Source organism: Peromyscus eremicus, chromosome 10 (genome assembly GCF_949786415.1).
Source record: "Peromyscus eremicus chromosome 10, PerEre_H2_v1, whole genome shotgun sequence".
NCBI classification, from domain to species: Eukaryota; Metazoa; Chordata; class Mammalia; order Rodentia; family Cricetidae; genus Peromyscus; species Peromyscus eremicus.
Genome location: NC_081426.1, coordinates 35,643,920 through 35,668,950, shown reverse-complemented (window position 1 = coordinate 35,668,950; position 25,031 = coordinate 35,643,920). Strand labels below are relative to the sequence as shown.

Here is a 25,031-nt window from a genome sequence, read left to right as displayed (position 1 = left end):
GCCCCAATTCCTTGTTTTATTTGGTTTGTCTGATACATTGCAGATTCTCTGGTGTAGTGGTTTAAATAAGTTTGTCCCCCATAGTTTCATATAATTGAGTGCTTAGTCACCAGGGAGTAGAATTCTTTGAGAAGATTAGAAGGATTAGGAGGTATGGCCTTGTTAGTGGACTTGTGTCACTGGGGTTGAGCTTTGAGGTTTCAAAGCCTATGCCAGGCCCAGTCTCTCTTGGCCTGCTGCTTTCAGATCAGGCTGTAGTCCTTAGCTATTGCTCCAGTACCATGAGTGCCTCTGTGTTTCCTGCCATGGTGGGAATGGACTAAGCCTCTGAAAACGTAAGCAAACCCTCAATTAAATGCTTCCTGTTATGAGAGTTGCATTGGTTATGATGTTTATCCACAACAATAGAACAATAACTAAGACAGATTTTGGTGCCAGAGATTGGGGTATCGATGTGACAGGCCTGACCATGCTGCTTGTTGGTGGAATGTGGACTTTGGGACTTTGGATTAAGAAAGCAGTTGAATTTAATGGGCCACACTAGTAGGAGAATGGAAGACAGTGGTTCTGAGAGCAATGTAAATTATAATGGCCCAGTTGCAGAAGTTTCAGAGGAGAAGAATATTAGTAAGTTCTCTAGAGGCCATTCTTGTGATACTTTGTCAAAGAATGTGGCTGCGTTTTGCCCTTGTCCTAAAATTTTGCCTGAGGCTAAATAGAAGAACTTTGGGTTAATGACATTGGCAGAGGAGATTTCAAGACAGCATTGACTATGTCCTGTGGTAATCACTTCTATACAGATCTAAAGTGAAAATGAGCAAGTGGGCAAAGAGAGATACACAACGCAGAGTTTCAGGAGAAAAGGAACATCAGGAAGTGTAATAGAGTCAAGTCCAGTGGTCAAGGAGATAAGTTTTTTTTAAAGCCTGATGCTAAATGGGATAAAGGGAATGGTGACCTCACTACAAGATCCCACCTGATAAGCTTCCAACTTGTGAAAAGGAATTAAAGAAAAGCTGAAACAGTAAAGGAAACCACCAACAACGGAAAGCTATTTTTTGAAAAGGTAATTGAAGGAGCAGGGCAAATTCTGGCCCCAGCAAGCAGCAGAACTTTTCAGCTTTGGCCACAGGGTTTTGATTTTAGAATCAAGAATCCAAAAAATAGAGGTTGTGGAATCCCCCTTCGTGGTTAAATAAAGCCTTTAAAGCCAGGTGTATAGCAGGAGTATCCCTTCATGGAGGCCTAGAAAGGCCATTAAATGAAGCTGTGAAGGTATATATGAATGAATGAATATATATATATATATATATATATATATATATATATATATATATATGAAGCCTGGATTATACTAGAGACTCCAAGATGTTAGAGATGCCAGAGTCATGGTATACCTGCTAAGGAGAACTGCAGATTGTAGGGTTCAGAGAAAACTCAATTTCCCCAAATTCTGGCAGTTAGGCAATAGACAGCATTCCTCAAGAACTTGTAAAGCCAATTCTGATTCTCCTGTACCAAAAGGAGCCAATTCCCTATCCTTGGTAGAAGGGACAAATGACTACTTGTGGTGCCTAATTGCACACACTAGCCCCCAGGCTTCCTGTTATACATTTCATAGTCCATACTAGAATCCACCTTTTCTCACATCCTCCTCTACCATAAACTTCTTCACCTTGTGGGCTTCCCTCCCCTCAGCTACTCATTCTCTTCATATCCCTATTTTGACTATGCTTTGTTCTTTTTCCTGCATTCTTTTTGTCTTCTTCACTCAGTCTCCTTCTCTTCCTTTCTCTCTCTGTCTCCCTCCTCTCCCTCTCTCTGCTCTCCCATGCTCTCCTGCTCAGTATTCCCCACCCACCATCTCTGTTCTTCTGCTTCTTTGATGACCAGGACCAGTCTGCTGGTCATGTTCAGCCTACTGCTTTTTCTCTTTGCTCTGGACTCTTCTACACACCTCTGGCTGCCCTCTCTTTCATATCTGCAATAAAAGCCTTTCCTTTAACCATACCATGGAGCAGTCATGCTTTCAGTTTCTACACATACCAGGTATGGAACCAGCCCAAGAGAGAGAAGTATGTTTTATTAACAAAGCTGAAAGGAGTTGAAAATATGGAGAACGCTGTGACATCAGACATGGAGATGTAGAATTTGGAGTTTTCCCTGCTAGGTTTTGTTCTTTCTTTGGTCCAGTATTTTTTTCATTTTAACCTTTTCATTCCCTTTATAATGGTAACATATATTGCATGGCATTGAATATTGGAAGTATGTGATCTGCTTTTTGGTTTTGGTTTTACAGGGAGTTACAGTTAAGAGAATGCCATGAATACCAGAAATGTTGGACTTTGAAATGGTGTTGAGACTGTGATAGACTATGGGGACTTTTGAAGTTGGATTTCAGGAAGTTTATGTTAAATTCAATCTCACTGGGTTTTAAGGAAGGCTTTTTGCCTTACCTGATGGGAGATAAAGAGTCAAGGCCACTCTGGGCTGAATTACACCCTTATTCTTTCCACACCCACCTATAGCTAAAGGATCTTTTTCATGTAAATGAAGAATTTTGTTCAACACAGATTCAAATCAAGTTGAATTTTTTGTTATCAGACTGTGAAAAAAAATGAAGCAATTAATATCTAAAATATTGGGTTCAGTTTAGCTCTTTGGAACTTAACACAGAGTCTTAATTGCATTAGGAATACCCCAAGATTCATTTCCATTGATCAGTGCACAGTTACATATCAAACCTAGTGTATGAAGGAAGTTCACAAATATTATTAGTTAAATTATCATTAATAGCCTTTCCTTTGCAATCAAATCTGAGTATTTGTGATAGTACTAAATTCAAAAAGGTGGATAACTGTGCTATAGGTATAACATCTATCTTTCAACATTAAGTTGCAAATAAATTCAATTGATCTAAAGTTACTAGATTCAATTTCTTGAGTTTTAAAAATTGTATTAATTAGTATGTATTAATTGTACAAAGTAATGAATTTCATTATGGAATTTCTATACATTTTGCTTATATTCATTGCCTCTCTTTCCCTTTCTTTTTTTATACATATTTTTAAATTTAATTTAATTTAATTTTACAATACAATTCAGTTCTACATGTCAGCCATGGATTCCCTTGTTCTCCCCACTCCCGCCCCCCTCCTCTTCCCCACAGCCTACCCCCCATTCCCACCTCCTCCAGGGCAAAGCCTCCCCAGAGGCCTGAGATCAATCTGGTAGACTCAGTCCAGGCAGGTCCAGTCCCCTCCTCCCAGGCCGAGCCAAACAACCCTGTATAAGCCCCAGGTTTCAAACAGCCAACTCATGCAATGAGCACAGGACCCAGTCCCACTGCCTGGATGCCTGCCTCCCAAACAGATCAAGCCAATCGACTATCTCACCCATTCAGAGGGCCTGATCCAGTTGGGGGCCCCTCAGCCATTGGTTCATAGTTCATGTGTTTCCATTCGTTTGGCCCCAAGAAAGACATGGGGATCACCCATTGATGGAGAAATGGATGAGATCTACATGAACAGCCTGGACATGAGTGGGGTTAATGAAGGGCGAGGGGCGAGGGAAAGAGAGCTTGGGGGAGCAGGAGATCCCAGCTGGATCAAGAACAGAGAAGGAGAACAAGAAATAGGAGACCATGGTAAATGAAGACCACATGAGAATAGAAAGAAGCAAAGTGCTAGAGAGGCCCACAGAAATCCACAAAGATACTCCCACAATAGACTGCTGGCAATGGTCGAGAGACAGCTCGAACTGACCTACTCTGGTGATGGGATGGCCAAACACCCTAATTGTCATGTTAGAAACCCCATCCAATGACTGAGGGAACTGGATGCAGAGATCCACGGCTAGGCCCCAGGTGGAGCTCTGGAAGTCCAATTGGTGAGAAAGAGGAGGGTTTATATGAGCAAGAATTGTTGAGGCCAAGGTTGGATAAAGCACGGGGACAAACAGCCAAACAAATGGAAACACATGATCTCTTTCCCTTTCTTATCCTACCATTTCTCTCTCTCTTTTTTTAACCCTACATATTCAGGAGTCCTCCTTCATTGAATATAACTTCTGTAACTAAGCAAATCTATTGCTGGCCTGAAAAACATGGGGGAATAGAAAGACACTGAGATGGCCTGTATGTTTTGCTGTTACACCTTTCTTCTATTAAACGGAGGATTTTTCCCCCTTTCTGCACTGATAGTCTTCCAAAGGTAACTGAATGTCAAAACTGAGAATATGAGAGAAGGCAGTAAGTAATTTGGAAATTAACTGAGGCTTAACTACTGATTTGTTGAGAAATATGAGATGATCTGATTGAACTGAGATGCCTACTTCACTTAACTGGTTAATAGATCTCCTTCATCTGACACCATCAGGGACCATGGAAAGCAAAGTTAGTAATTAGGGTTTTCTTGCTTATGTGTTAAGAAATTCCCTTCTTGGGTCACATTGTCTGTTTTAAAAATCATTTTCATTAGTTCTTTGAGGATTCTGTACACTATATTTTGGTTGTATCCACTCATCCCCCAACTCTGGATCCATCGCCTTCCCTTTTTCCACCTAACTTTGTGTCCTTTCTTCATTTAAATACCCATCAACTCCAACTTATGCTGCTTCTATACCTTGAATGTGTAGCTGTGCACTGGAGTAGGATTGACTTACCAGGGGCTACACTCTAAGACAAAACAGACTCTCCCTCTGCCAGCAGCTGCCAATTGCCAACTGTGCCTCAGTTAGGGGTGAGACTGTTCATGCTCATTTCCCCTCTGTGCTAGAATTTTTGGTTGGCTTGAGCTTGCACAAGTCTTGATGCAACTGTTGTGAGTTCAGATGTGCAGCTGCCCGATATATCTGGAAGACACTATTTTCCTGTAGTCATCCACTGCCTCAGATCCTCGTGGTCTCTTTTCTTTTTTTGTTTTGGGGGGACTTTCTTATATGAGTACTATATTTGAACCATTTGCATCCTCTTTTTCCCCTGTGTAAACTCATTCCGTGTTCCCAAGCTCCTTTCAAATTCATAAATTATGCTTTAATTGTTATTTTTATGTATGCACACACACACAACCTACTGAGTTCATTTAATGCTGCCTATATGTACATGGCTGACCACTTGGGATTGGATAACCTATCAAGACTAGTCCTTGGAGAAAGCTGGCTCTCTTCCCTTCAGTAGCCATAGATTACCTATAGCTCTAAGGGTGGAGTCTTGTAAAATTTTCTCCATCTATACTCACATGTTGACTAATGCCATTGTTCAGGTCCCATTTAGGCAACCATAGTTTTGAGATCTTATGGGTGTAGCTTACACACACACACACACACACACACACACACACACACACACACACGCAAGAGTACACACAGATATACTCTTAAAATCTTTCTGTCTCCCTCTCTTGTGATGTTTCATGATTTTTTGAGTAGGGGTTGCATTGTAGACATATCAATTGAGGTTGAGTAGCCCATGTTTACTTATTCTTTATGTTTTTCCCAGTTGTGGACCTGTAACAGTCTTTATTAGCTACAAAAAAGAAGCTTCCTTGATGAGGTTTGAAAGGTATACTTACCCATGGATATAAAGATAAAAATTTTAAAATACACTTAGTTATTATATTGGCTTAAGAAATGGCAGTAGTAGGTTCTCCTCTTGGGTCTATGGCCTCAGCAGCCATGCAGAGTTGGGTAGATTTAAAGTACTAGGCAGGGATTTTCTCCTATTGACTAGGTCTTAAGTCCAATTAGATGGCTGTTGTTTACCCCCAACACAAAAGTGCCACTATTGTACCCTTGAGAACATCTTGTTTGGTGTTGGGAACCATACAGCCCAGTTTCAGACCAGTATAAAAATGCTTGTGCAATGGGTCTCCAGATAAGGAAAAAGCCCACAGGCACAGTCTCACTTGGCAAGGAGCAGTGGACTTTGGGACAGCATAGAATACTACAGAGACTGCGTGGCCTGCACACTCTCTTTTCTCCCGTAATATTGATGATTCATTCTCTTGTGGTATTAGTCTCATTTTGTCAATCATGCATGGGACAAATGTGATCATTCTTGGAAACCCCACTTTTTCTCAAATATTTTCCCCTAAAATTCCTTTGGAGCTTATGCTTCTTAGGTTTCTTGTCTGGGGATGCCAGATGTCACTTCTGTCTCCGGAGCTGTTCTAATTCAGGGCTGACAGGATCACAGACAGATCACCCCCTTTTTCTGAAAATATATTTTGCATTATAGTATTCTTGAAAATGTGTGCCTATGTTTATCACCTTTTGTTTTGTAAAGACAGGATGTACCTGGATCAATATTTGGTAAGGTTAACAAAATGATAAGTATTGTTATTGGTTTAAAGATGTTTTGAGGTAAAAGTGGAAAAAAAACGCATATTTGACATATTTGCTTTTGCTGGGGGTTAAAGTTTGGAGAAAAACTTGCTTGTTAGTATCTAAAGCATGCTTGTTTTTGATGTATAAATAAAGATGGCTGGAGCTATTCAGGGCAGGCCACTTATGTGAAACTCATCTGGTGGTAGGATTTTTCATTTCCTTGTGCCGATGTCCCTTCCCCATCTCAGGACCTGAATCCAGACTGTGGCTGGAACACTGCAGCTTGGCTTATTGTTGTGGTTTTTAGTCTGAAAATCTGGGTAGGATTGACTGCTTTTATTCCTTGGAAGCTTGTGTAGCATCTTCTAATACTATAAGAGCTAGTAGTCTTCGGGGGGAACTTCCAGGTTAGTTCCTGTTTGATTGCTCTAAGTCCTATGTACAATATGTGCGGTATCTTCAGCAATATGGGCTTCCTTTCAAAGTCTGGGAATCAATCAAGGGGAACAGCAATAGCCTATATTGTTTTAGAGGCCTCTTGGACCTCCTTAACCAACAATTTAACAGGAGGTTTCCCACGTCTGATACTGGAGATTTTGTTAGATAGTCTATGATTCTTGTAGGGATTATTATTCTTCTGTGTATCATAACTTTATTAAAACACACACATACACATACAAATTTGACATTTCCTTACGGCTTTTGCAAATAACCTTGGTGTAACTTATCTCTTCTTCCCTCTCCATTTGTGTTCTTGCTTTTACCTCCCCAGTTAAAATTTCCCCTTGCTTTTTCCTTTCTCTTTACATAGCATCTATGGTCTACTAAAACTAAATGTTTCTACTTTAAGGCACGTATGTATTTCAAGTTAGAAGTACAAGTCCACATAAAATTTTAAGATAAAAGAAAAGTATAGATTTTGTGCCTTCTGTAAGATGCTATAGATTTTTTTCACTTATTTCAAGGGACACAAATGACTTTTCTCTGCCAGGAAGGGAACCTCAAGAAAAAGGCTTTATAAACACTGGCTTTAGGGTTGACTTCTAGGGTTAAAGAGGTAGATTATTGGTAAAGCATTTGTCTAGCATGTGCAAGGGCCTGGGTCCAATCCCCAGAACCAGAAGCAATGAGGTAGGAGGTAGAGCCTGGCTTCTTCAAAGTAATGCTTCCAGTATATCCCTGTGGTGAGAACTCATGGATGCTTCAAAATTTACTAAGGAGATGCAGAGGCTCTGGGGTTCAGAGTTTGTTTCTGTAAGTTCCAGAGAAGCAGAGGTGCTGAGAGATAAACTGAGACAAAAAGATGGCAGGGATGCGTGAATTAGAGGAGAATTTTTAGGTAAGTTTGACTAGAAATCTTTTGCCTAGACTTTCTAGAATAAAGTTAGTCAAGATAAAGTTCTCTCCAAAATGGAATTCATAGTTTTGTAATGGAGAGTCTTGATCCTTTAAAATTGCTGAAAAGGAGAATTATGACACAGCTCAGTTGGTGGAGGCACTTGTTGCCAAGACTTAAGTCCTCAGTTTGCTCCCTGGGACCCACATGGTAGAAGGAAAGGACCAATTATTACAAGTTGTCCTCCAACCTCCACACATGTGCATGCTACATACAGTTCTCCATGATAAAAAATATATATTTTATATATATATAAATATATATAATATATATAAATATAAATAAATAAATATAAATATATATAATAAAATAGTTTACTGTGTAACTGGGTGCTTGAGGCTCAGGTGGTATGCCTAGAATATGTTTTTATTCTTCACAAAGTGACATGGAAGTGAAAGAATAGAGGTTGAGGGAGATGAGACAGACCACAATGGGGACTCAGCCATTACAGGCCATTATCTGCATTGGGCAGAAGTAGAGCCCAGGAGAATCAAACCTCACTTGTGCGGTTTGAATCCATTTTGTGTGGTTATTGAGCTTAACTCCACCACACACATATTTGGTGAAGAGTTGATGACAAAAGTCTGAAGACATGTTTCTTGTTTTGTTTTGTTTAGGTGTCTTGGTGTATTTAAAAATCATACTTACAGGAAAATTGTTTAGTAGGAATGAAGATTTTCTTTTTGAACCAGAATCCCCCACCCTCCAGGAAGCGGCTAATTGGTTGTGTGACTGCAAGTACATTACAACTCTCTTATTGGGATCATAATGATCTTGTCTTATTGGATGGACCCAAACCATCAGCCACCACAATAAAAGGCCTAGTACAAAGCAGACATATACACTTGCATCCATCCCACTCCTCTTCACCCAGGCATCTCCTTCCGATGTTTATTCCAGGCTGTTTCTGCTCCTGGTATCACTATGCTCTTTATCTTTAGTGGTCATGGAGTTGAGGCAGCATGAACATACACAGTGTTTCAAGTCTCTTAGCCCAATGTTCTTTATAGCTCAGCCATGAAGGGGCAGTTTTGATCATTAGCTCATATCTCTCAAGATCTAATGAACTGAATAACCCAAATAATAAAGACCATCTACCTAGATCAATCTCTAGCCTTTACTTCCTCCATCTTTTAGAGAAATTTCAAGTTTAAAGAAGAACATGTTGTCCCTCTGGAGACCAGTGCAGCAAATGAGCTGACTATTTGATGAGAGATGCAATTATTTTACCAGCAAGGTAATTCTGAATGGAGTGGTATAGTCAATGTAGATCTGATAAATACCTATATAATACCACTAATTCCCAGGCATTCCTAGACACTAGGGGTAAAGGAATGATTTGGCATAGTTCTTTTCATACAGAATTTTATGAATTAGTAAGGCAGGCATATATATAAAGAAAAATGTATGATAGAAATATATTAGTGTCATGAGTAGGTTTAACAATTCTTTATTTTCGTGGGCTCATATTAACTCATATTAAATACCAGACTGCTTTGGCATCAAGACTTCTGTTCAGGTGTGTGCAGCTGTGGTCAACATCCTCCTTACCCATGTCAACGATACCACTGAAACTAAGTCATAGTCCACATCATTAACACTGCACAGGAAAGCACATGAACTCTTCCCTCAGATTGCCAATACATTTCACACGGCCGCCTCTGTTATGAACTCACAGCTCTCAGCCAGCCCTTATTAAATACTTGTTCAGAAATAGATTGAAGCAGTCTTTTATCCCCCAAGGGAACACAGGGGATTAGCATTTATTGAACTCAACTAAGTGCCAAGTTTGTTACACTAGTTTTCCACACTCAAGGCTAAATCAAGATGTCTTCAAAGGACTCCAGAACAAGAAAAACAAGATTACTCTCTGAAGGTTAGACTACAAAGTCAGCACGTGGTGGAGGAAATGAGACAGCCCTAAAAGGAATACTTCAAACTAACAGAGTGAAACTGTCTCAGGAGATTACTTAAATCCGGGTCAGCCCTGGATATAATAAGCCACACCTACATTATAAGACTGAGTCACAGACAATGGAATTAATAATCATGAAGAGAAAGGAATCATGCCAGCTGAGGTGAGCCAGACCACTGCAGCCAAGAAAATATTAATGATGACATGGGCAGTACGGCAGCACTGCCTGGAGGACAGGGTACTGTGACTCACAAGGTTCCGGGTGGTTTCTGTTCATGGTGGGTTGGCCCATTGGTTCTGGGCTCCCTAAGGTGAGGCAGAGCCTCCTGGTGATAGGCTAAGGAGGAATGACATTTCTTACCTTGTGGCAGCTGGGGAACTGAAAGAGGTAGAGCTAGAGGAAGGGAAAAAAGATAAGACACATCCTTCAGATGCACATTTCCAGTAACCTACTTATCCCCACTAGGCCTACCTGCTGTATTTCCATCCCCGCTGATGATGTTATCAAATGAGCAGTCCATCAGTCAGTTAATCTATTTATAATCAGAGCCTCATGATCATCAATCAGCTCTCCAAATCTATACCAGTGAATGCTGCTTGTATAAGTGGCCAGCCCTTCAATACGCAACTTTTGAGTGGGGCGCTTTATATCCCAATATTTAGAAGATGGGTGCAGGCAGATTTGGAGTTCAGGATCATTCTTAGCTACAGTGCAGTTGGAGACCTGCTTGGGGTACAAAACAAATGAACAAACAAACAAACAAACAAACAAACAAGTCAACAGCAAGGTGAAACTAAAAGAATTGGCATTCTAAGGAATATGATGGCAGAATGCTTGCATTCCTCCTATCGATTTTACTGGTTTTATTTCTAGGACACAGTTTTCCTCATTAAAGTGTTACTCCTGCTTCTACCACTTATGATCTGGAAAGTATTAACTCAGTCTCTGTTTGCATGTTTTGCTCAAAAAAGTATTGTTCTTCCTAATATTTCCTTGTTTTCTTCATCTGGTGGCAAAGGGGTCAGCCTTCCATTTTTAAGGTCACCTGTAGCTTCTATTTATCATCATTTCTTCTTGTAAGTCTTATGGCTATTCCTCTATCTCTGCCATTGAACTAAATAACCAACCTCTTTCCATAGCCACTGTTTACAAGGGAGACTTGGCATGAACCCTTTCTCTGAAGCCTTAAAATAATATTACATTATGTCAGTGAAAGTAACTGACCTTGAACATTAGATATTATTTGTGCTTGTCTGTGCACATACATTAGTGTGTGCATATGTGTGTGTTTACATGCTAAGGTATGTGTATGTGTACATGGAGGACTGAGGTCAACCTTACATGTCATTACTCAGGAGTCATCCACTTCTCCCTAGAACCTAAGGCCCTTTAATAGTTCTAGGCTGGCTGGTCAGCAAGCCTCAGGAATCCATCTATCTCTACCTCCCCAGAATTGAGACTAAAAGCATATTCTCCCCCTACCCCCTACCCACAAGCATATTCTTTAATGCTGTTCTTTTATGTGTGTTCTGGGAATCAAACTCAGGTGCTCATGTTTGCTCTTAATCAACTGAGCCTTCCTCTGGGCCACAACCACAGCAATTCTGTGTTTTCATACTATCCTGACTTCTCTCTGCTACCATGTTCCACTCCTTTCTTATAACTACCTGTTTAACACACACACACACACACACACACACACACACACACACACACACATACACACAAACACATATACACACCCTCTGCTACCATGTCTCTCAGTTTTTACTCCTTTTTTATAATTACTTTTTTTTTTTTTTTGAGACAGGGTTTCTCTGTGTAGCTTTGCGCCTTTCCTGGATCTCACTCTGTAGACCAGGCTGGCCTCGAACTCAGAGAGATAATTACTTCTTAATACACACACACACACACACACACACACACACACACACACACACACACACATTCTATTTAGGGTTGCAAGCTTTCTCCTAGTATTTCCTCACTATTAACTAAACATTTGAAGACACCATCAATGAAGACATTTTTATGCAAGTCCCCCTTCCCAACTCAGTTTTCATTTCCAGTTACAATGACATTCTGTTGTGTGTATTTTCTATTCTGTACATTTTAGTTAGTTTTTAAAAAAACGATTAGCTCTGAGAATCTCATAGCCTAGAACCATGGGCTTCCAGTTTAGGGGCCCATATCCATGAGATAAAGTCTTACTAGGCCCTAGATAAATTGTCTTTTAGTCACAGTGCTGGCTCCCTTCCTTTGTCATAATTCTTTATATCTTCAGTTGTCTGGTAAGGTTCTGGACTCCAAGACAACTAACATAGATAATATCTTTCAATGATGGTGACTCTTCCAGATGTTGGATATTGATATTGTTTCTATTATGTAGCTGATAAAGTTATGTTTAGTGGAATTGAAGGGTCTTATCCAAAACTTCCCAACAAATTGCAGGTCTGGAGTTTATCTTCCTGTTTAACTCCATCTCTGTTCTTTCTGTACAATGAAGCTCACATTTTACTTAGAGCTCATTGCTAGGTCTACCTGGCACAAATATTCTTTGAACTGAAATGAAAGCACATTTTTATGAGCCTTTTCATAGCTCTGCTAAGATACTGTGAGACCTTGTAAATTGTTCCTCAATAGTTCAGAGTTTTACTTAGACTAAAGGACTAAGGAAACTGCCTTCAGTCATTTACTTCATGTCCGGGACAGGTGATGTGAATACACTGAGCCTGACCTTTCTGTTTTCCCGAAGTGGGTATAAGGACAGGCACATGTGCTTGTTTGTAGTAAATGTCTTACAAACGAGGACTAATAGTTATGTGCACATGTATGTGGCTCAGTACCAAGAGACTCCCTGTAGCTGAACTCATGCTTTCAAGAGCAATTGGAACAGACTGAGATCATATGAGGAGCTAGGATATAGAGAAGGCATTTGGCTACAGTTGTTTAGAATGCCTTCAAATCACTTTGGTCCCAAATAAAAATTAGTTTGATGGGTATTTAGGATCAGGAGCTACCGCCAACATTAAGGATGCAGTTTGTGTGAACTGCTACTTTAGATGTTCTTTTTGTGTAAATTAAGCACAGAGCCAATACATGTTTGAAGGTTGATAGTTCAGCTGGAAATTTGGGGGAGCTTGCATTTGCAAGAAAAAGAGGAAATGCAAATCCCATTCTGAAGCATCTTAATTTCATTCTCTAATACACTGTTGGCATGAGCTTCAACTAACTTAATAGTTCACTGTGCTTCCCTCCTCCTGATAACATACACTTTTGCATTTTGGTGTGCATTTTAATGTAGAAGAAATGGGATTATTAGATTCAGAATAGATGAAGAGGTCAGAGAAATGTAGTTCTATAGAGAGGAAGACCCCATTCCAAAAGCAGTGAAGAATTCAGTAGGAGAAGAGGAGTGTTTTCATAAGAGAGGAGGGAGTGCAGGAAAGGAGGAGAAAAAAAATCAGATTCCACGCAATGGAGGTTCTGAGTGCTGTGCTAAAAAGCCAAGGCTGTATCCTATGAGCAACATCTGATGTAGCAAATTGCTATGCACTGAATTCTTCTTCCAACCAGAGGGGCAAAATAAACAAATAAGCATTAAAATATTAGGTTGAAAGAACAGAGAAATGGGGAAGGTGAGATGGCTCAGCAGGTAAAGGTGCTTACTCTCACAGGCCTGATGACTGGAGCCTAATCCCTGGGACTCATGGTGGAAGTAGAGAACCAACTCCTGAGAGTTGTCCTCGGACCTCCTCATGGATGCCATGCTCTATGTGGGTGCATGTATGCGAGTATTTGCACATACACAATAACAATAAAAATAATTTTATGAAAAGAACACAAATTAGATAAAACTGATTCATATATTTCTTACCTTGTCAGCAGGATGAATCCCCAGTCTTTCCACCAGCAGCAGTAACTTGCAATTGAGAGAAATAAAAAAATTAACAGTGACACCCACGTCCTTGGCTTTGGATAGGGAGGTATAATGGTTAATATTGTTAAATTGATAGGGTCTAGACTCACTAGAGAGACGAATTTCTGTGTATGTCTGCAGTGGGTTTTCTAGATGAGGTTAATTAAGGTGGGTAGACCTGATCTAGATGCAGGTGACACTATCCTGTGACACTATTCCAGAAAGAATAAGAAAAGAGAAAACCAGCTGAGCACCAGTCTTCATCTCTTTCTGTTCTGTGACTGCAGATGCAGTATGACCAGCTGCCTCAGGTTCTGCCACCATGCTTTCCTTGCCATGATGGGCTGTTCTTTCAAATTGTGAGTAAATGTAAACCCTGTTACAGTCCTGGAGAAGTTCCACAAAAGACCACAATCCATGTCTGCAATCAACAAGAGTGTTTATTATCTTGAGGAAGTTTCCAATATGCTGTTCTGGGGTGTAGCTGGAAGTTTTCCTGTGTCCTGCTTGGCCCTTAGGTCCTGCAGCTGCTTATAAAATAATCATTCAGAGGTTTATATTAATTACCAGCTGTATGGCTTATGGCAGGGTTCTTGATAGCTAGTTCTTTCATCTTAAATTAACCCATTTCTATTCATCTATGTTCTGCCGTGTGGCTGTGGCTTTACCACTCTGCTCGCATCTTATTCCTTGGGCAGCTGGCTCACATCTTCCCTCACTCTCTTTTCTCCTTTTACTATCTCTCTTGGATTTTCCTGCTTGGTTCCATCTTGCTCTGCCATAGGCTAATGCAGCATTGTTTATCAACCAATCAGAGCAACACATATTCACAGCATACAGAAAGACATCCCACAGCACTGGGGTCTGCTATCCCACATAAAGGCAAGATGGCAAAGACCCCAAGAAGGATGTGTGGGTTCCTTTGAAGCACAGCTAAGGGGGGTGGGGGTCCTAAGGCAGTTAGGTCACTTTAGACATGATTGGATTAAGCAAATGGCAATCACATTAGTAAGTTTTAATTGTCCAGGGCCAGTCAGGGCTGATCAGGGCTACAGTTTTCTATTTTTAGGCAGGCCTGGACAAGTCCCAGGTTTTGTACTTGGGCTGCCATGGAAGCTGGCTGGACTCACAGGTACTGACTGTGGGGGTTGGCTCAGTGACTCAGTCTTGGTGCATCCTATTTCCCTTGTTTCTATTGTCAGGGCCAGGAGTGATTAATTGGCCTTTGTTTGTGGCTCTTTTAGAAACTGCTTATTCAGTCCTGGAAACTGAAATTGAGACCTGATCTTGGAGAGAAGACTGAGCAGCCTGTAATGGCGTCTGCTTGGTCCTCTCAAGCCCTTCTTTCTTTAATTTTTTTCATCATGTATTTTTCCACAGTAATGAGAATTGAAGCTAATACAGCATGTATTAGCTGCTGCAAAAGAGCATCCCTCAAAGGGTAGAATAAAAACTGTATGTAAGTGCACTGGGTAATTGTCTTTCTTGTGACGATAACAATACCCTTTATAATAACAGCAGCTGATACATAATAAATACTTGGTGCACACCAAGTATTGTTCCAAACCTGCCATTTTATTACCTTATTTATTTTTCATGGCAGTCAGATAGGAAGCATCATTTTTATTTCGCACATGGGAAAACTTACAGCACAAATAGGATAAGGGACTTAGCCAATACCCCACACTCAGCAGATGGCAGAGTAAAGCTCTCAGTCATTTTCTGCTCCAAATCACAACCTTATACTACTTTACATTATTATTTTATTATTCATGCATGAGTATGATATTTTAGCAGTGATATATAGGTTAAGGGACATTTTTTGCAAATATTTTGAGTTAGTGCTTACCACTGTCTACACTCATCCTGGACTTTAAAATTGATAGATTCTTCCATAATTGTACCTCTAGAAATCAACTATGAAGTGTGTATAAGCTCCAGAAGGTCATAGAGGTTCATCTTTTTTCTCCTTTCCAATGTCTCCCATCAATAGTTTTGACTTTTTTTCCCTCTAGAGTATAAGCTTTTATCTTCATCTTTTGTAGTTCTGTTTAGCATTCAGACTCCCACACTTCTACCGGGGCTCTGGTTGAATGTCTACTTAGTGTTATGAAGCTCACACACACCCAGGCATCATCCATGCTGAGTGGTCACTCAGACAAGCTTCTGGCTTGGTCAAAGACCAGTTTGGGAAGTCAGGGTGTACATATCTCACAGAACAAGAAATTGGCTTCTGGAGGCCTTCAATCTTGCTCCAAGTTATAAAAGTTATATACAGCAGCTGATACATAATAAATACTTGGTGCACACCAAGTATTGTTCCAAACCTGCCATTTTATTACCTCATTTATATAAGGTTATATAAAGTTATAAAAGAATCTGTTTGTTGTTTTCTTTGTTATGTACTTACAGATTTAAAATCTCTAGCTGGTCACATGATCTAATACAAGACTCGGTGTCCTTGAAGATAGTTGTGACTCATGACCAAGTACTATTGAAGGGACTTTAAGAAAGGTGGATGCTGCTATCCATGGGGAGAGGCTAGATGCTTTTCACATTTGTTCCTTACATCTTTGCTGATGGCGGTGATGTGTATAGAATGGTTGAAATCTAGGCAGCCACTGAAAAGCAGGAAATAGATGCTACATGTTGGGAACAATAACATTAAAAAGTCCTATTCCTTTGTTACCAAGCAGTCACCTTTCTAGCCACAGTGTGCTGGCTCCTGGACTCTGTAGGATCAGGGATTAATAGACCTCTCTCTTCTCTGAGCCTCTGTTCAAAAGCATATTCCTCCTCTCTAAATTAACCTAACTCTTAATCAGCATAAGACTACACAGCCCGTGGACTTCTCGGTTCTTTTGAGTCCAGTCCGGTTGCTTTTAACAACTGAAACCACTGACAACCACAGTACCTGTTAAGACAACTGTGACAACTGACATCTCTCTCTCTCCCTAGCTCACATCCAAGGCCCTAGCGAAGATGGAATAGGCAAACAGGTAAGAGCTTTTTGAGTTGCAAGGCTTCCTGCAAGGCCTCCTTTATATGCCAGCAGAATCAGCCTTTTGCATTTGTGGAGAAATGTGGAAAAATACTTAATGGGGAAGCTTGTTTCTGGGTTGAACAGGTAGAAGAGGGAGGGAGGAGAAAAAGAAAAAAGCCACACTGTGTTGAAGACCCAGATTCCAAATGAACAGGAAACTCCCTTGGCTGATGGTTGGCCCCAAAGGTTTCTTTCAAGTGGAGCAAGAGGGATTACTTCTCAGCTTCCAGGACCTTTCACAGACTGGCCGTGGTTTAATGTGCCCAAACCTTTGTGTAAATACACCTACATCTTAAGTAAAATAGGAAGGACTGGGGTCTGAACTGCCCTTCTTGGGATGTTCTCTGTATCCAACATTTGCTTACAAGGGAAACTATGTTACTAATAAATCAGATTCCTAGTTTTGCTGGTCTTGAGTTGCATCAGGAGTGTGTGGCCAGCCTTCTAGAAGCTTCTTGGCTTTATGAAGAGTATTCCAGCAGTCTTTGCTGTCCAGAAGTCTCTTACCAAAAACAGGTTTTCACACAGGCTTTTCATATGCTCTGCCTTGGGCCAGGCTCAAATACCAAGAGGTCCCCTGGGGGTAGTTTTGCAAGTTTGTTCTTTCTCCTTTTGCAGCTGGCAACTAGCAACAAAAGCCAGTACTTAGAAGACATGCCTATAGGCTGAACTCTTGATTTGGGCTCTTTTGAAAGGTGTTGGGCTACATCCCAAAGCAAAACACTGCTCTGGAACACACTGCAGTTGTTTTCAGTTCACATGGCCGAATCTGTGACACAGCGTTGTGAAAGGACAGGGCAGCAGACTCTGAGGGCACAAAAGGCTGGTCAAGGACCATGGGAAGGAAATCAGAATGGCAGAAAATACCTAATGATGCCTGAGCGGATTTATGTACCGGGGGTTGTGTTGGCGCTCCACAGATGTTGAATAACTTGATCATCATAATAAAATGTTATTGACGTTTCTCACAATGTTGTGTGCCGGGGTATTAACTACAACAACAAGCAAAGCAAGCGCAGCATCAGTGGGTGACAACAGATGTTTGTTTTGTGCAGGGTCTGGATCCTGAGTGCTCCCTCCATCTCTAGGCATTAACCCTTTAGTATCTGGACAGCAGAGGAGGATTAGAGCAGGAATGACAGGAAGCTCCTTCTTCCCCCACCTTTGTCTCTCATCTTCTAATCAAGATTCGAGATGGTGAGAGAGTGATCCTGTCAAATATCTGATGGTCTAGTGAGAACTTAGAGATATGACTCTGAAAGAAAGAATATGAAACTCAAAGTTTGATTGAAACAAGCAGCTGGATTCAAAGAAGAGGGGAAGCGGTAAGTAAGAAGAATGAAAGGTTACCCATGTCAGTATCAAATTCTGACCTGAAGATTGCTTCCGGTCTAAAGAACTATTGAGGACCCAAAGAAACATGAATATATACACACACACACACATATATATATATATATATACACATATGCATATAATATACATATGTGTGTACATGTGCATATGGTGTGATAATTCAGAGTTTGTTAATTTATTTAAGAATGAGTTTTAAAATAGGAAACTAAGGAATAGTGAGAGCAGGAAAGTAGAGGAACCCCCTAATTGGTTATCTGATACCAAGAGAACAGCCTGAAATTATATACATAGAAGTAATATTATATGGACTGAGTATATTGTATATATATATATATATATATATATATATATATATATATATATATGCATACACACACCTGTGTGTGTGTGTGTGTGTGTGTGTGTGTGTGTGTGTAGCAACAAATCAACAATAAAAGAAATAGAGGCCATGAATTTGAGAGAGAGCCAGAGGGAGTTCACAGGAAAGGTTTCCAGGAGAAAAGAGAAGGGAAAAACTCTGTAACTATATTTTAATTTCAAAAACTTAAAAGTATATTTGTTTTGATAATTGCAACCTACCTAGCAATAAAAGCATTTGAAAATGGGAAAAAAAAGTTTTACAAATCATAATGTTGAAAATGCCTGAAATTCAAGTCTGCCATTGCAACATACGTGCAGTTACATCTCTGATGTGGCCAGTTGAGAGTCATGGAGAAGTGACAGTGTGTCATTCCCCCTGATGTTTCACTCTGCAGGCTGATCGGGGTCAGTTCTGCAAGGCTGCATGCAGCTCTTGGCTCTGGAGTCCTCTCCATTAGCCAATGCAATATGGAGTTTCTCTAATAAGATGGTTTTATGATTCTTAACTTGAAAACTAATAAGTCAAAGAACTCACTGTTCCTTCATTTAAAATATTCCATTTTCAGCCAGGCCTGGTGACACCTACTTATAATCCTAGCACTAGGTACTCAGGAAGCCAAGGCAGGAGGATCTGGAGTTTCAGGTCAGCCTGGGCTACATAACAAGTTCTAGGCCAGCCTCAGATACATAGTTTGCCCTGATTCTCCCTAAAAAATCCTATCCTGAACTTTGAATGTCTTTTATGCAAATGTAGCTGACCTTCCCTGGCTCCTTGGTGCTATTTAGAAACTGCTATGCTGTCTAACACAGAATAAACCAAAACATTTCAATATCAATCTTATCTTCCGTTTATTGTGCTTTCACAGATGACTTTTCATTGCAATGTTCTCTGCTTCCTTTGACAAAGATGCTTCTGTTGCTCTGGCCAGATAATTATCTGAAATTTCACTTTATGTGTCATTCAGAGTATCTAGAGACGTGTGATGTAGCTGTGGATGCAGATGGCAAAGCTTTTAATCACCCGTTTCAAGACAACAGTCTATCCTACATATAAGAATAGGTCCTGTGCCGTGTTCTTATTTCTCACTTTGTTTATAGGTAGGTAGCTTCAGGAATGGTTTGATTTTTATTTTTGAGAGTGTAACTCACTGTGCATCCCTGACTGGCCCAGAGCTCACTCTGTAGATCAGGTTGGCCTAGAACTTGAAGTCTACAAGCATGTGTGCCTCCAGCTGGTCACAGTTTGGAATTTCAAATGAATAGTTTATTAATGATTATGATATTTCATGGATTTACCATAGATATAATCCAAACTAACTAAAAGAGCAGAGTGGAAATGCTAAGAATTAATTTAATATCTGAAAAATGTACAGATTTATTTTCTAACACTATGGCAATCAGAAATTCTTGCAAATAAAATGAATAAATGTACCTTTCCATTAACAATGAGAGTGTTGCCCTCATTAATAATCACCATATAATCATGAAAAGCTAAAATAATTAAAATAATCTTTAGCATTAAAATAATTAACTCATACATTTTCTGACAATCATGGGTGTACACACTGGGAAATGATATTTGAATGTGTGTCTAGTATGCAAAGTTGGAGAATCTTTATAGCCTGGAAGAATCGTGATGTGAAATGATTAGTGGTAGGAGCTCGATTTTTATCTCCACATGATATGTTGCAATCCTAGCCCCCATTACCTAAGAATATGACTTTATTTAGGAGGTCACTGCAGAGGTAGTGAGTTAAGAAAATCCATCATAGACTAGGATTGATCTATACTGATACGTGATGTGGTGTCTGTAGGTGAAGTGAGCCACACAGGAAAAGAGGGGCATGTGAAAACAAATCAGAGATGAGGTGTCTTTCTCTGTTAGGCAAGAAGAGCAATGATCCCCAAACATTGTGAGAGGGTAGAGTACAGTATGGAACGAATTCCTTCTCAGGACCCTCTCTAGGAGCCAAATAACCTGGCTACAATGGGTTTTGGATGGAGTCTGTCCCATCCCCCAGAACTAAGTGAGCATAAACATCTGTTGTTCTTTGTCACAGTTTATGGTGTTCTGTCACAATAGCTCTGGCTAACTAATGCATGTGTTGTCCTGAAGAGACATAGGTGAGAGAGACATTAAGGATCTGGAGGTCTGGTTCCCTGATTCCTAGCTCAGCAGCTGTCCTTAGAGTTGTCCACAACAAGATCTTGTGCTGCTGATGGCCCCAGTATGTGGTTTCACCCTTATAGATTCTGGGCTGTTTGGGAGAAGAAAGAATCCTTTCTGTCTCAGAGCATCAGAAATCAGTACACAAGTATCCCAATGCCTGCCTAGTATAGAATAACGGCTTTGAGATGGCAGCATCTTTTGTCTCCAGATAAGCTTCAAGAGGGATATTCTGGGCCATTTTTAAGTCAGAGAGAAAAAAAATCCTGTACCAATACACAGAGCCCATCACCCTTGGGGAATCTCCTTCTATGTCCTCTTTGGAAACCATCTATGTTTTGTGACATCCATTTTGACATTTTTAGGTCTGTTTTCGTCCTCTGTGTAAAACATTTGTTGGTTGTATCAAAATCTCATGCACTCCCTATGACTGGAGGGGAAAATCGAAAGTAAATCACTCTTAGGAAAAGTGGGCTGCAGATTATCATGACTTGGCTGTGTTTAAAAGATAAGGAAACTCAGATGACAGAGAAAGACAGCTACATTGATTAATAATGGAGCACATGGAGGCGAGAAATATTAGCCAGAAATGTTTAATGCTTTGACTTCCAATCACTGCTGCTTAAACTTGTACCCACCCACCCCACCCCCAAATCCTGTGAATAACCTCACCTGCCATTGAAGCCGTCCTCAATACCAGACCTCCCAATGACTCCATCTTCAGAGGTTAGGAGCTTTCCCTGGCAACAAAACACGGCCCCATGCTTCTGCCCTCTCTTTAACTAATTCATGGTCACTATATGTGGGTTACTCTGGTATTGCTCTTTTGCTACAGACACAAACTATTTTGCCACAATTAATGTTTTGGTCAACAATGTGCAGACTTAAATCCCTGAATTATATGGCTAGGCAAATAAAAGCAGACCACAGGATTTGGTCTGCTCAGGTTGGCTGAGACTCACCCAGAAGGACAAGCCAGAAGTCTTGGTGCTTTCCCAGTAAGCCTAGGGGAATCACACTGTTATATTATGGTTTTTTGTCCCTGTACACAGATGTAGTCAGTCTGTTGGACTTGTATAACACAGTGGGGCATTTCAACAGGTAGAAATTAGTTGAATATCCACAAGGAGAGTCTTCACACATCACTTAGAGACTCTGAAGTTCTGGTCATCATCACAGGAAAGGAACCAAGTTAGGAGTATAAGAGATTTACAGATTTACAGATTTCACAAAAGCTGGATATAAAATCTCTCTCTCTCTCTCTCTCTCTCTCTCTCTCTCTCTCTCTCTCTCTCTCTCCTCCCTCTTCTCTCTTATTGGATCTGAAGCTGAAAAATAAAAAAAATATTGATTGTACAAATAACTATATTTTCTTAAATGATTTAGAAAGCTCTGTTTATTCATTTACCGACAGTGTTTAGAATATATAGTAGCCAGTGTGTCTGCAGATATATTTATGTTGGACTGTTTGGCTTGGCTTCACCTCTGTAATAATTTATAACAGTTTCAATGTAAACCTACCACCGAACAGGTCAAAAAGGTCCTGGATTTTAAGCATGGTCCTCACAGATAACTCCCAGTGCTGGTTTCCACTCAGACCCCAGTTCATCCCTCACCCTCAGGATGTGGACATTTTTTACTTAGAAGAATGAAAGGTGAAGGATTTTAATTTGTTTTCTCATGTCACAGCTTTAAAGCCCTTCTAAAAATCAGATTATATTTGCATTAAGTAGATAAAGCTTCTGGACCTATTGAACTAAAATTATATCTTATCATAATTTTTAGGTTGATAAAGATGAATTATTTTATGCTTATTTGTATTATGTTCATTATTGACAAATATTAACAAAATGAAAAAATGAACCTAAATTTTAGGCACTTTCATGATGTGTACTAATTTTAATAATCTGAGCAGAGGCATTAAGGTTCAATTTTTATATATATTTTATTAGCTATATGTAGCTATTTCTTTCTAGATATAATTTTGACAAGCTGTTAGTGACAAAATATTCTTGCTGTTAATAGTTTTTATTGGTTATCTAATACCAAAAATGGTCAGTCCTGAAAACATATACAAGTAACATTATATAGAACAGGCTGTATTTAGTAATATATATGTATCTATATATATATATATATATATATATATGCATGCTACAACAGTTATTGAAAAAAGAGGCTATAAATTTGAAAGATAGCAAGAAGGGAACATGTGGAAATGTTAGGAGAGAAGAAAGGGAAGGGAGAAATGTTGTAATTATATTCTCCAAAAATATTTAGTTTAAACTACCTATATAATATGTTTATTAATTTGACAGTGGTGGAAATATATATTAATTTTTGCCCAGAAAATGTTACGACTTTGAAAATAGTTAAATGAGAAAAAGTGAACATTTTTTAGGGAGATCAAACAGAAGATAAAGGACCACTTAGCTGTGAGTCAAGCCACACAGCCTTATATCTTACGATGGATAATCCCTTGCAGAAGATGTTTTATGTGCTTTTATTTCACTAGTGTGTTGACCAAACTGCTTATCATGCTTAGTTTAGCTTCCACTCTCCCCCACCCAAATTCATTCATTTATTTAGTCAAGAAGTACTTACTAAGCACCTATTCTGGGTTATGACCTTCGTCATCTGTCAGTGTTGCCTTTTCCTCAATCAATTTTACAAAATGTGTGTTGTTACCTCAATTTCCAGATGGTGGCCTAAAGATCTGTGAGTTTACTTAAGCTGCTAAGAAGAGGCATAGTCAAGATTTGAACGATAACAGACAATTACCATTGCTCTGTTTGCAGAACAGTGTTGGGTGGGAGCACAACTAAGTCTGGCACTAAACAGAACAGCATCCACTTCCTACTGTGGCATCTCACTGAAAATGTGACCTCAGATACAGGTGCTTCTGACTTATCATTATGTGTTGAGATCCCAGAATGTGCACTCATAGCTTGGGTCTGGTATTGGGAACCCTTCCACTGGGCATAGAACTTGAGAGCTCAAAGGAGGCTTATGGTTACCAACATGAGTTAAAAAATCAACACACAGCATTTCACAACAATCCATTAAAAAAATTGATAATTTCATATCTCACCTTTCCTAGTAACCATCATTCGTATTAGAAGACAAGGAGTAAACATCCCCTGCTTTATCAATTGATAACTTCTTGATTTTGTCATATAACAAATTCATGTTACTTTCCTGATATAGCTCCTTCTGTCAGGAGACTAAGGTCAAGCTCCCATGAGCATGTGGGTTTGGGAGATAAACCAGTAGCCCACTTCAGGATGCCTGCTCTTTGCTGTTCTCTGTCTCAACTAGCCATCAAAAGACAGTTTTCTTCCTTTAGACGGAAATTTTCTATCTGCATCAACATCAGGAAGTCATTAGTCATAGTATCTTTATCTGCAAGATGGAGGGCATTTTTTTTATTTAAACAGTGTTTCTCCAGGAAACAGAACTATTAAGAATGATAGAGAATGCAGTCTTTATTATGGGAATTTAACCTTATACCAGATGTGAAAGGTTAAACACTAGAGGTGGCTTTATATTGCTTCTATGTTTGTGGATGGGACGGAGGTGTGCAAGGGAGAGAGTTATGGAGGAAGAGCTGTAGGCACAGTTTCTATGTAATGAGGGAGCCATGCCAAGCAGGTCAAGGATAATACACAAGGGTTCCAAGGGTATTGGATACTCCACACCAAATATTCAAGTACAAAGGGTTTGGCTTCTGCTTCACTTTTACCTACTCATCTACTTCAAAATTTTCTCATAGGTCACTAAAAGCAGCCCGTTCAAGGAGATTCTGAAGCCTAGTACTGACTTAGCTTGGCCGACATCAAGAATTTGCCATATTTTGGATTCTTTGAGGTGGACACTTGTGGCATAGCTTCTTCTTCAGAGCAGGGATGTTCAACAGTAGCCAATGGTGGAAATGGCAGCTATCTGGTCAACAAAATATAACTGGGAACTGTAGTGTGAAATACCAAGTGAGTTTTTCTCAAGAGGTTAATCATATGGAACATGACTTGCCTTTCATGTCTTCTTATTTTGTTTGGGAGACTGATGCCATTTTCAACCCTTTTACACTTTGGTATGATAAGTGTAAAAAAACATACTTACAAAATAGGTAAGAATAAAAGCAAATGGATCTTGTGTCTTCAAAGAAACAGTAGAGTCATTGGGTCAGCCAATCGACCACAGGATGGTTAATCTTCTCAGGTTTTGTGAAAACGTGTAACTTCTATTTTGGTAAGTCACTGTATTTTATGTCATCTAAAACAAAACCTAGCACAGACCTCACTGGCATATCACTGCAAGTTAAGAAAGAGATAAAATCATTGTGGGTGATGTGAGTTAGTAGAGAGCATTTGACATTTGCTGGACTTCAGGGGGCTTTTTGCAAAGAGCAGGGTTAAAAGGAGTTATCCTAAGTCTAGAGATAGAAATATAGACAGTTTGTTCTAGTTTATCTTGACTATGATGCAAAAATCATGATAAAGCTGTAACTCTGTAACAGGATTTTTTAAGAACATTTTAAAGTATTGAAATGG

The 25,031-nt window shown here is 39.7% G+C and overlaps 1 long non-coding RNA gene across 1 annotated transcript in view; it reads left to right on the top strand.

Annotated features, from left to right (window-relative positions):
- The window catches only part of LOC131920614 (uncharacterized), a 115,356-nt gene extending 90,858 nt beyond the window's left edge, over positions 1-24,498 (top strand). Inside the window, exons 3-4 of the long non-coding RNA XR_009381720.1 lie at positions 23,182-23,377; positions 24,254-24,498. This is a non-coding gene — a long non-coding RNA (uncharacterized LOC131920614). The remainder of the gene's footprint in view (positions 1-23,181; positions 23,378-24,253) is intronic.
- The last annotated feature ends 533 nt before the right edge of the window (positions 24,499-25,031 follow it).